Raw genomic sequence first — 8,993 nt, 5'->3', positions numbered from 1 at the left:
CTTCCTTTTAAACCAATACTGTAAACATCTGTGAAGTGTCGTGCTAGGTTTCTGCCAGAGGACTTGAGGCTTTCTGGTGCTCCTGTCAGTGCTCAGATCGGCACAACTCACAACACAAGTACTGTTTGGGAAAGCTCTTCTTGTCTTGAGTCTTTTATTTCTATAAACTATGTTTAAGCACTCAGGAACACAACACATTATTAATACACACAATCAGTAGTCATGGAGATGTGCATCAAGCTTTTTATTGTTATATCTTTGCTTCTTGTGCCAGGATACTATGTAGTAACCACTGTCTCTGGCTTCTAAATGATTGGCTTTAGGAATACAAAAAAAAAATGTAGGACTTGTAAGAGGTGCTTGTGTTGTTTTTTTTCCCAAGTTTCAACATCATAGCAGAGGATTGCTCTGCTTGTTTCTGTGAGATCTCTCACACAATGTGACAACTGAGTTAGGACTAAAGCCAATGCAGGATGCATTTTCTCTCCTCATCTTGGTGCACAGACTTAAGGAAAAATGTGGAAACTAAAAGAAGGCACCTGGCTAATGTAGGTCAGGAGCCTTCAGGGCTGTAATGAGGTTTGTTTTATTTGGAATGAGGCTACAATTCTATTAAATGCCTATAAATCTGAACTGAGTACCCTTCCTGCAGATCTGAGAATGTTGAACTCTGAGATATTTTACCTGTGCCTGACTGTGGCCTTGTGAAGTGCTGTGATAATGGGGAAGTACACAATACAGTTCAGCCAACAGAAAGGACTCTTTACCTTTATCCTGTGATTCTTTTTCTTGTCCTGGAGTTCCAGTTACACTTAAGACAGGCAACACCTACCCAGTATAGTCATTCTGTAGCCTATTTATTTGAGTGAATGAGGGAGATTTTCTGCATTGTAGCCAATGCTTTTTTTCTTTCTTTCCTCTCAGATTTGTACTCTTCAGTTAATGCTACCTTACAGTGACTATCCTATTGACCTTCATTTGGCTCAAGCAACTGGAGTATTAAACTGTAACAACTGCAGAAAGGATTGGAGCAAGAAAATGTGAGCTATTCCTCCCCCACTTTCCTGCCAGGTAAATATGTTTTCTTCGTAGCACTGCCAGTGTGTTGTAGTGTTGGAAGCCTGAACCCAGTTGGGGAGAATTGTACTCATGACTTCTAGAAGCATGTTAATACTGTACCAATGTTGTTTTGAAGATACTGCAGATGTCTTGCATGACAAAACAGGTACGCACAATCTACTAAAAGTGCCTTGCTAAACTACTGCCTTGCCACTCAGCTCAGTGTCAGTTCTCAGCAGTGCAGTGTCCTGGCTGCTGCTTTAAATACTTGCTTTGAATAGAGAGGCAGAGGAGGGAAAATTTCTTTTGAAATCTATTTGTGTATGTGCTAAAGGACAAGGGAGAACTGTGTTATATTCACTGCATAGGAACATTTATTCTTAGACCCTGATATTGTTTCACTGGGGTTAACAAGTGTATTATTAGTGATTGCTAGTTACAAATAATAACCTGACCTTATTTTTAACCTAATACTGAATCAGATTTCATTGTGGTAGATTCACTGCTGTGCCTCACTCTTTGAATATTATCATTAAGAATTTCAGTGCCTTCCATTTTAGATGTTAAAAATAGGTGACAAGTTGGATAATAATTATCATTTCAAATCTTGTTGCAGCCTTACATAACTGCGTTCTCACCAAAAGCCTTATTTTAAGGGTTGGGTTGAAGAACATACTACAATAACCTGAAATTATTTGCACTACTGTAGCTGGGTTATGCAAAGCCTGGATAGAATATATCTTCTTTTTTGAAGAAAGTTTGAGAACCAGTTTAATATTCATGAAAACAAAGGTGCACAGACTGACTCAGATCTGGCACTGTAAAATCATGTGTTGTCAGCACCTCTCAGTCCTTAGCATAAGCATTCTTCATAATCCCATATTGCCCAAACAGAAACTGCTAGTCATGCCATCTCACTGCCAGTCAAAATATTTGCGTGTGCAATAATGGTAAATATATAAACATGCAAAATGAAATAACAGTGGTAAATTACCTGGAGAGAGAATATCCCCAGGTGGATGGAGCTACACTTGATAAACCTGAGTTTCTTCATTGCTAACTCTGTGTTCTTACATGAAGTACTGTTTCCAGTTTTCCTAGCTAAAACTATTTACCCTGGCAGCCTTGAGCTGGGCTACCTTCCTCAACCTTTCCTCATAATTTCTGTCAAATTCCCATGACTTGGAAAAGGTAAAAAAAATAAAAAATAATAATAAAAAAAAAAGACTGAAAGGGCAGTGGTCAATCCTGAGAACAAGAGATATCTCCTTCATATGCACCTGACTTCCCAGTTCTCCCAGTGATAACTGTAACAGCAAACCCTGATCTCTGTTCTTTGAGTAATACATTTTACTTATTTAATCTATGGGATTTAGTGATCCCCTCTGCACCTCGTAAGGCTTGGAAACGCCATTCTAACTTGAGAAGCTTTTCTCTCTAAGGAGGTGTATAATGACAGTAAAAAATACACTGTTACAAGTTTAGTTAATAAAATTCTCTCATCTAACCCAGGAACAAGAATTGACTGTGAATTGACTCGTTAATCTCTGGTAAAACTTGTAGGTGGTAATGACAATGCTCTCCTCATTTCACCTGGAACTAGAATCTTAGTAACCAAACATCTAATTTTCTTTTTATAGATATACTTATTATTGGTGGTAAATGTTGAGTACACTAAGTAACAAAATAGCACCCTCCTTTTGTTAACCTGGGAGTACAGGTGTCCAGAACATTTTGTTGGATGTCTGTTGTACAGGTGCTGCAAACACACACCTAGTGAAGTCCAGGCCAACAAATCCTGAAAGCTTACAGGCCCAGACTGCCCAAGTTCATGCTGCTCTTGAGCTGTGTTAGATGAATAACTAGCTCAATTTTCTTTGTAGGCAGTAAATGCATCCAAAAGCTGTCAGTTTCAAGTTCAAAAACAGAAGCTAGTAATAACCTTACTTGCTACTGTGATACACAGAGATCCAGGTCATCAAAATTATAAGAGAAATTATTCTCAGCTGCATAACTGTGTGTAATCTACCATCCTGTGTTGCAGCTGTTTCTAGATGTAACCCCTTTTCATGAAGGGCTCTCTCTTTCCTGAGTATAGTTACACTTCCCTTAAAAAATAGTATTTGTTACAAAGGAAGATCATTCATATTTGTACTTCTAGTATTCCAAGCAACTTAATTGGTTCAGCTACTACTGTTCTGATTTTTTTACAATGACCAATTGGAGGCAGCAGGCAAACTTACCAAAATGGAACAGAAATTATTCATGTGTAGGTAATACACCAAGTGAAAGAATTTCCACAGTAAAGTTGTGTACACTGCAGTAGCCTTGAGATAGGGCTGACTTCTTTCACAACAAGTTCTTCTGGTTTCATGTGACAATTTAATATGCTTCTGTTTTCCAGAAAGTAACTCTTGCTCTTACTGTGTACTATGGAACCAGTATAGCAGGAGGTACTGTGGGCTGGGGGGTCAGGAGATGGAAGATGTCTTTTGTACCAGTTCTCACTTCCCCTTCTGTGAGGTGTTACAGGAATTATTGTGGATTTTGCTGGTTGAATAGTTTTGTTTATTGCTTGTTATTTTTTTTTTGTTTTGTTTTCCTTAAACTGAAATGCACTTTTTTCAAAGTGTAAATTATCCTTAAGAGGAAATTTATGACTTCTAGGTGAACAAACTTATTATTTTCTTATGATACAAATGGGCAAGCTTTTGGGCAGCAGCACTGAATGCAAATGCTTGCCTTTTGTTCATGTGTTTTAAATGTAAATGCTTTCTAGGTGATCATAGAAAAGAAGTACATGTAGATATTCCTTTTACAGAGGAGAGCCTATGATGTTAAAAACAAAACAAAACAAAAACCAACAAACTGTACATCTACTGGAAGAGAGTAGCTGTAACATGGCTTTTTGTTTACTGTTTTTCTGTACCATCTTTTGCCCCCAGAAGACCGTAAGTGTTCAATGGCTTGAAAGCACAAAGATAAATTCACATATCCTAAAAAGCAGTTATTTCTAAAATGAAAGCCACTGTGCTGGACAATGAGATTTCTGGGTAAAGGAATGAATGATCATTTATCCATTTGAAACTACCAGCGCATGTATTTAAAACCAGGATGATAGCAGCAAAGCATAGCTTTACTATCAAGTGAAAGCATGTATGTAACAGGTGCTAGCAGTTCAGGGTATGATACTTACCTGTGTATCCAAATCACTTCTTCCTGTGATGAGATTGTGAATGTTCTTTTTGTTTTTGTAATTAAAGGGTGGAACAGATGGCAAAGACTTAGAGCTCTATTCATTAAATTAAAACAGAGAATGTTTCCACATTATAATTTAATATAATAGGATTTTGCTTCAGTGAAATAAAACTATAGAGTCTAGTGCTTGGGAATGTTTACTATATGAGAAGCTTCACTGTTAAAAGATTTCACTGAGTCATGCTGCGAGTCTCTGCCAAATACCAATCATATGACCAACTCAGTTAAAGAGGGTGTTTCTTTATGCCAATATGTTTCCATTGCCACCCTACAGTAAACCTTTTTTGACAGTACACCTGTGGGTTTTATGTAACATCAAAGGGGCACACTGTGGCCTGATTGCATATGTTTGAAGAAAAGTAGATACTAACAAGCAAAAGCTAGCTGGCCTGGTATTAAGAACTGTGCAACAAATGGAGTTGGGTTTGATGTGATTTGAAAGGTAGAGTTATGGCAGATAATCCAAATCAAACATTGATGTTCTTAGAAATCAGTGAATGTTTTGCTAGTTTCAGGAATCAAGATGCTACTCTCTGGATGGCAACCAGTTTCAAAAGTTCAGTCAAGAAAGCTTTTCATTTCTTTTTTTTTTTAATTACTGTGGTTAAGATAGGCAAAGTCTGAGCAGCTAAGTGCTAGGCTTTCCTAAATCTAAAAAAATATTTACACTGAGTTATAAATATTTGAGTGAAACTTATCTAAGCTCCATTTTTGGGATCTTGTCTATTATTATTATTGAAATGTTTTTTAATCCATGGGAAGTTACAGCAAGCGTTTTGTACCAGCCATTCTTTGTTCTAGCAAGCTCCAGCTTTAGATACAAAGTATATCCTACACCACTCTGCCATGGTTAGCAACCAATACGTTGTCTTCTGCATGCAATGACTTTTCCTCTAGTAATTAGGCATTATGGCAGAGATAAAACAATCAATATGGAAAATAGCAGCACAAAGAACACACAGACTCACAGTGGGCAAAGGTATTTGTGCTTCAACCCTTACTGCCACTAAAATACACTGCAAATTAATCTATCTCAATGATTACTGAATAAGAAAGTTAAAGGGACAAGCACACGTGCCATAGGAAGTTTGAGTTATGCTTCTCTTCACTATAAGCTGTGAAATTGCTGTTGTGCTGCGTGTGAATAATTGAGAGGTCACAGAGGATTATGTGGACATTTATGTTTCATTCTGGCTTACTGTGTTCAGTGATATCAGCAACATTGTTTCCATCTTCAGTAATGCTGCATTTGCTTCTCAGACTTACTGAAACAATAATACATTTGTTAATTGCATACATTGATCTTTTACAGAGATCACAGTCTTTCAGATTTTCAACACTGAAATACTGAAACATAATCTTGAACGTGACGAAGCTTTTGGTACAATGTATGGAAATAAAGAATAGGGTGGATCATAGTTTGGGCATTTAAGGCATTCTTTCTCACTCAGAACAAAAGCAGAACAATAACATCAATGGATTTTGCCAGGGAGCCTGATACTTGGTGCACCTCCTGCTGCATGAAACAAGGAGAATTGCTCTCTTTCCTCCCAACCAGTTTCATTTTGTCAGGAAAGGTGAAGTTCATGTATATTTCATCCATAAACTCTTAATAGAGGAATATCCCTTAAATGATTGTTTCTCACGTCTGCACTGAAATTATTAGCTTAAGGCTTCCCCAGTTACAAAGGCAGGGGCTTCTGTTTTTGAGAAGCATTCACAGTTGAAGACTAGATGATGTTACTGAATGTTTTCTCCCTTGTCATCATATGTTCTTCAAACCGCAGTGAAATGTGGTCTATGAGATAATTAGCAGCTTATTCAAGTATCTCAAGGGAAGATTTGAGTTCTGAATTTTGAGAGGATGTTTGTATATCACACGTAATTTTGCCTTGTCACAGTCTATATAAGCTTTCTGCGACAAGAACAGAAAAAAAATTAACCAATGAGTTCAAAATACTTATGCTAGGAAAATAACTGTTTTGTTTCAACATCTGTTACATCATCTCCATTAAATTTACAGACTGCTGTTGAACAGAGCTTTACAAAGTACAGCTTTTACTGTCAGAATTGCACTACTCCTCAAACAGTATGGAAGGAAATCTGTAGCACTTCAGAATAATGTTTGATGTAAGGTACCTCCCTCCGTTTCCAGTTTTCCTCTCGTAAGGAGGTTCCTGCTTGCATTAAGATTCCCCATTTCACTGATGGTACGTTTGCTAACTGGGCAGAGCGGCGGAGGCGTGCAGCATGCAGACAAATCATAGTTTCCCAGTATCAAAGCACTTAACAGCAGAACTCATTTGATTATCATCTCTTCTGTGTCTACCCTTTTAAAACTTTTTCAGTGCAGTTCTAAAAGAATTCAAATGTCATTCTTTTGTGGAGGAAAACATCACATTTTAATACCAATCCTAGCTAGCATTTCCCATCAGTAGCTCTCAGAAGGCCTTTCAGTCAATACCACTTCACAGACAAGGAATCTGACATGTTCAACAGTAAGATTACTTCATTCACCCCAAATCACTTCAGCCAGCAGCACAGCAAGGAAGGAGCGTGAGCCAGATGTCTTCTAGGCTACTGTCAGATCCAGTTTGCCACTTCATATAAAATCTATTTTATTTTTTGTTCTTGGAGAATTTGCTAGCTCTGCCTACCATTCACGTCTTATCTTGGAGCCTCAGAGGTACTGCTTTTCTTTCTGAGATCTTCCAAGAATTCTCTCCCACCTTCCGACTGAGATACAGTGAATGAAATCTGCTTTTCTCAGCTCCAACTCAAACCTGTAGCTCATCTAGGCTTTTTCTAGATTTGGATACATTAAGCCCCCATTTCCCTACTTACTCTGAGCCCTCAAAATACATTTTTAGATAGGATTATATAGGAATACGCATTAGTAGAGTAAGAGATTTTAAAAATAGCCTGGCTTCTAAATCTCAATTTAATCTCTTATAATTGTCCCAGTATTTGAGCTCAAGGCATGGCGACGTATCAGCTTAGTGCTGATGAAGAACAGCTATGTGTAGCTTGTACACTTCATAAATACAAATTTGTGAAGCATTCTAAACTGTTTATTACTCATGGAAGTTCTCATTAAAGGAGAGCCTGTGTGCTTTTTCTCACCCGTGTGTGTGTGCTGCATACAGTGAATCTTAGATAACTCACAGAAAGAGCTGCTACTGTTTGTTTCTGTCAGTCAACACTTCATTAATCCTGCCACAGCGTTGGCATCACTCCTGCACAGACAGGCTGGCAGCAAGTCACAGGCCAGAGAGCAAAACCAAAAGGGCCATGCAGTTCTTATATTGAAGTGTAACACAGAATGCAAGATTAAATGAGAAGAAATTAAGATGTGCCCTAATTTTAATGGTATGAATTTTTTGTTTCATTTCAATGTTACGTAAAATTTTGCTCATTTTTCAAGATTTTGTATTGCAATTACTGAATTTAAATAGGTGTTATGCTATAAGCCATAAAATGAAAGAAACATTTATTTAAAACTCAAATACAAAAAACAGATGTTTTTACTATTGGCTATTTTTCTAACATTCCAAATGATTCCTGGCCTTCCAACTTTTGCAGCTAGCTCAGAGTGTTTGTACTTCTTTCTAGCAATGTCAGAGACCACCTGGAAAATGCAATGGAAGAAAACTGGTAAAAAATGCAAAATATGTACAACAAAGAGGAAATAATTGTAATTGAATTTTAATTCAATAGCATATATAATGTAATGACTCAGCAGAGCCTCCCAAAAAATACAGTATAAACCAGACAGCCCCAATAACATTTTTCGTATAATTCAGACTCTCGGTTTCAGTGAAGCATGTGGAACAGCAGCTTAGCTTGCCTCTTCCAGGTACCTCTGCAGAAGTTTCAACTTCTTGTACCACCTCTGTAGGTAACTCATCTCAGTGTTCACACCCAGCGACAACCAGCAATCACAGAACTGGCTGAGCTCTTGGCTTACACTGTAGTTACGCTGGCTGTTAACAAGTAACTGTTCGTCCCTCTGCAGACATGTAGTCAATCGAGGCTGGTAATAGAAAAACACAAGATAACTATAAGATACCTATTCATTTTCTGTTAGTATCTTGTTTTATAAGTTTTCTGTAAGGAGGTATTTCCTTCCACAAGTGCCCACTTGTATGTTTTTTTCTGATCTTTCACTACTACTATGTGGATTCCTCATTTGTTATGTGTGAATACTGATTTCTGCAGTATGTCATTAGTTCACAGTGCATTCAATTAATTTAGACATAAATATTGGAGAAACTTAATTAGAACATGAGTGCAGTATTATTGCTATGAAATTACTTGTTTTTTTCCTACTAGATACTGAACAAGCCAAAGTCATTGTTTGGTGTTTCAGTGTGTAAAGCCACAACTGCAGTTTTATGAGTACACTGTACTGGCTTCAGCAGCCCGTCTTTTCCCTGTGCCCCTTTTCCCATTGCAGGCTACTGCTGGACTCACACCAAGTCTCTGTGAGGCAGTTGTGCAGGAAAGGGATCCAAGTTCAAAATACCCATCTTTGGTCAGGTTATTTTAGTCAAGATCAAGTCCTTGACTGGGTTCACTGCGCAACACCACGAACTATTTCACCAGCACAGCTTAGGGAAGGGTGTGGGACTGGAAACAAACAATGGGACTTTGAGCTGCATGCATCAGAACTGAAA

This window comes from Meleagris gallopavo, chromosome 15, assembly GCF_000146605.3.
Source record: "Meleagris gallopavo isolate NT-WF06-2002-E0010 breed Aviagen turkey brand Nicholas breeding stock chromosome 15, Turkey_5.1, whole genome shotgun sequence".
NCBI classification, from domain to species: domain Eukaryota; kingdom Metazoa; phylum Chordata; class Aves; order Galliformes; family Phasianidae; genus Meleagris; species Meleagris gallopavo.
This window is presented reverse-complemented; position numbering follows the sequence as displayed.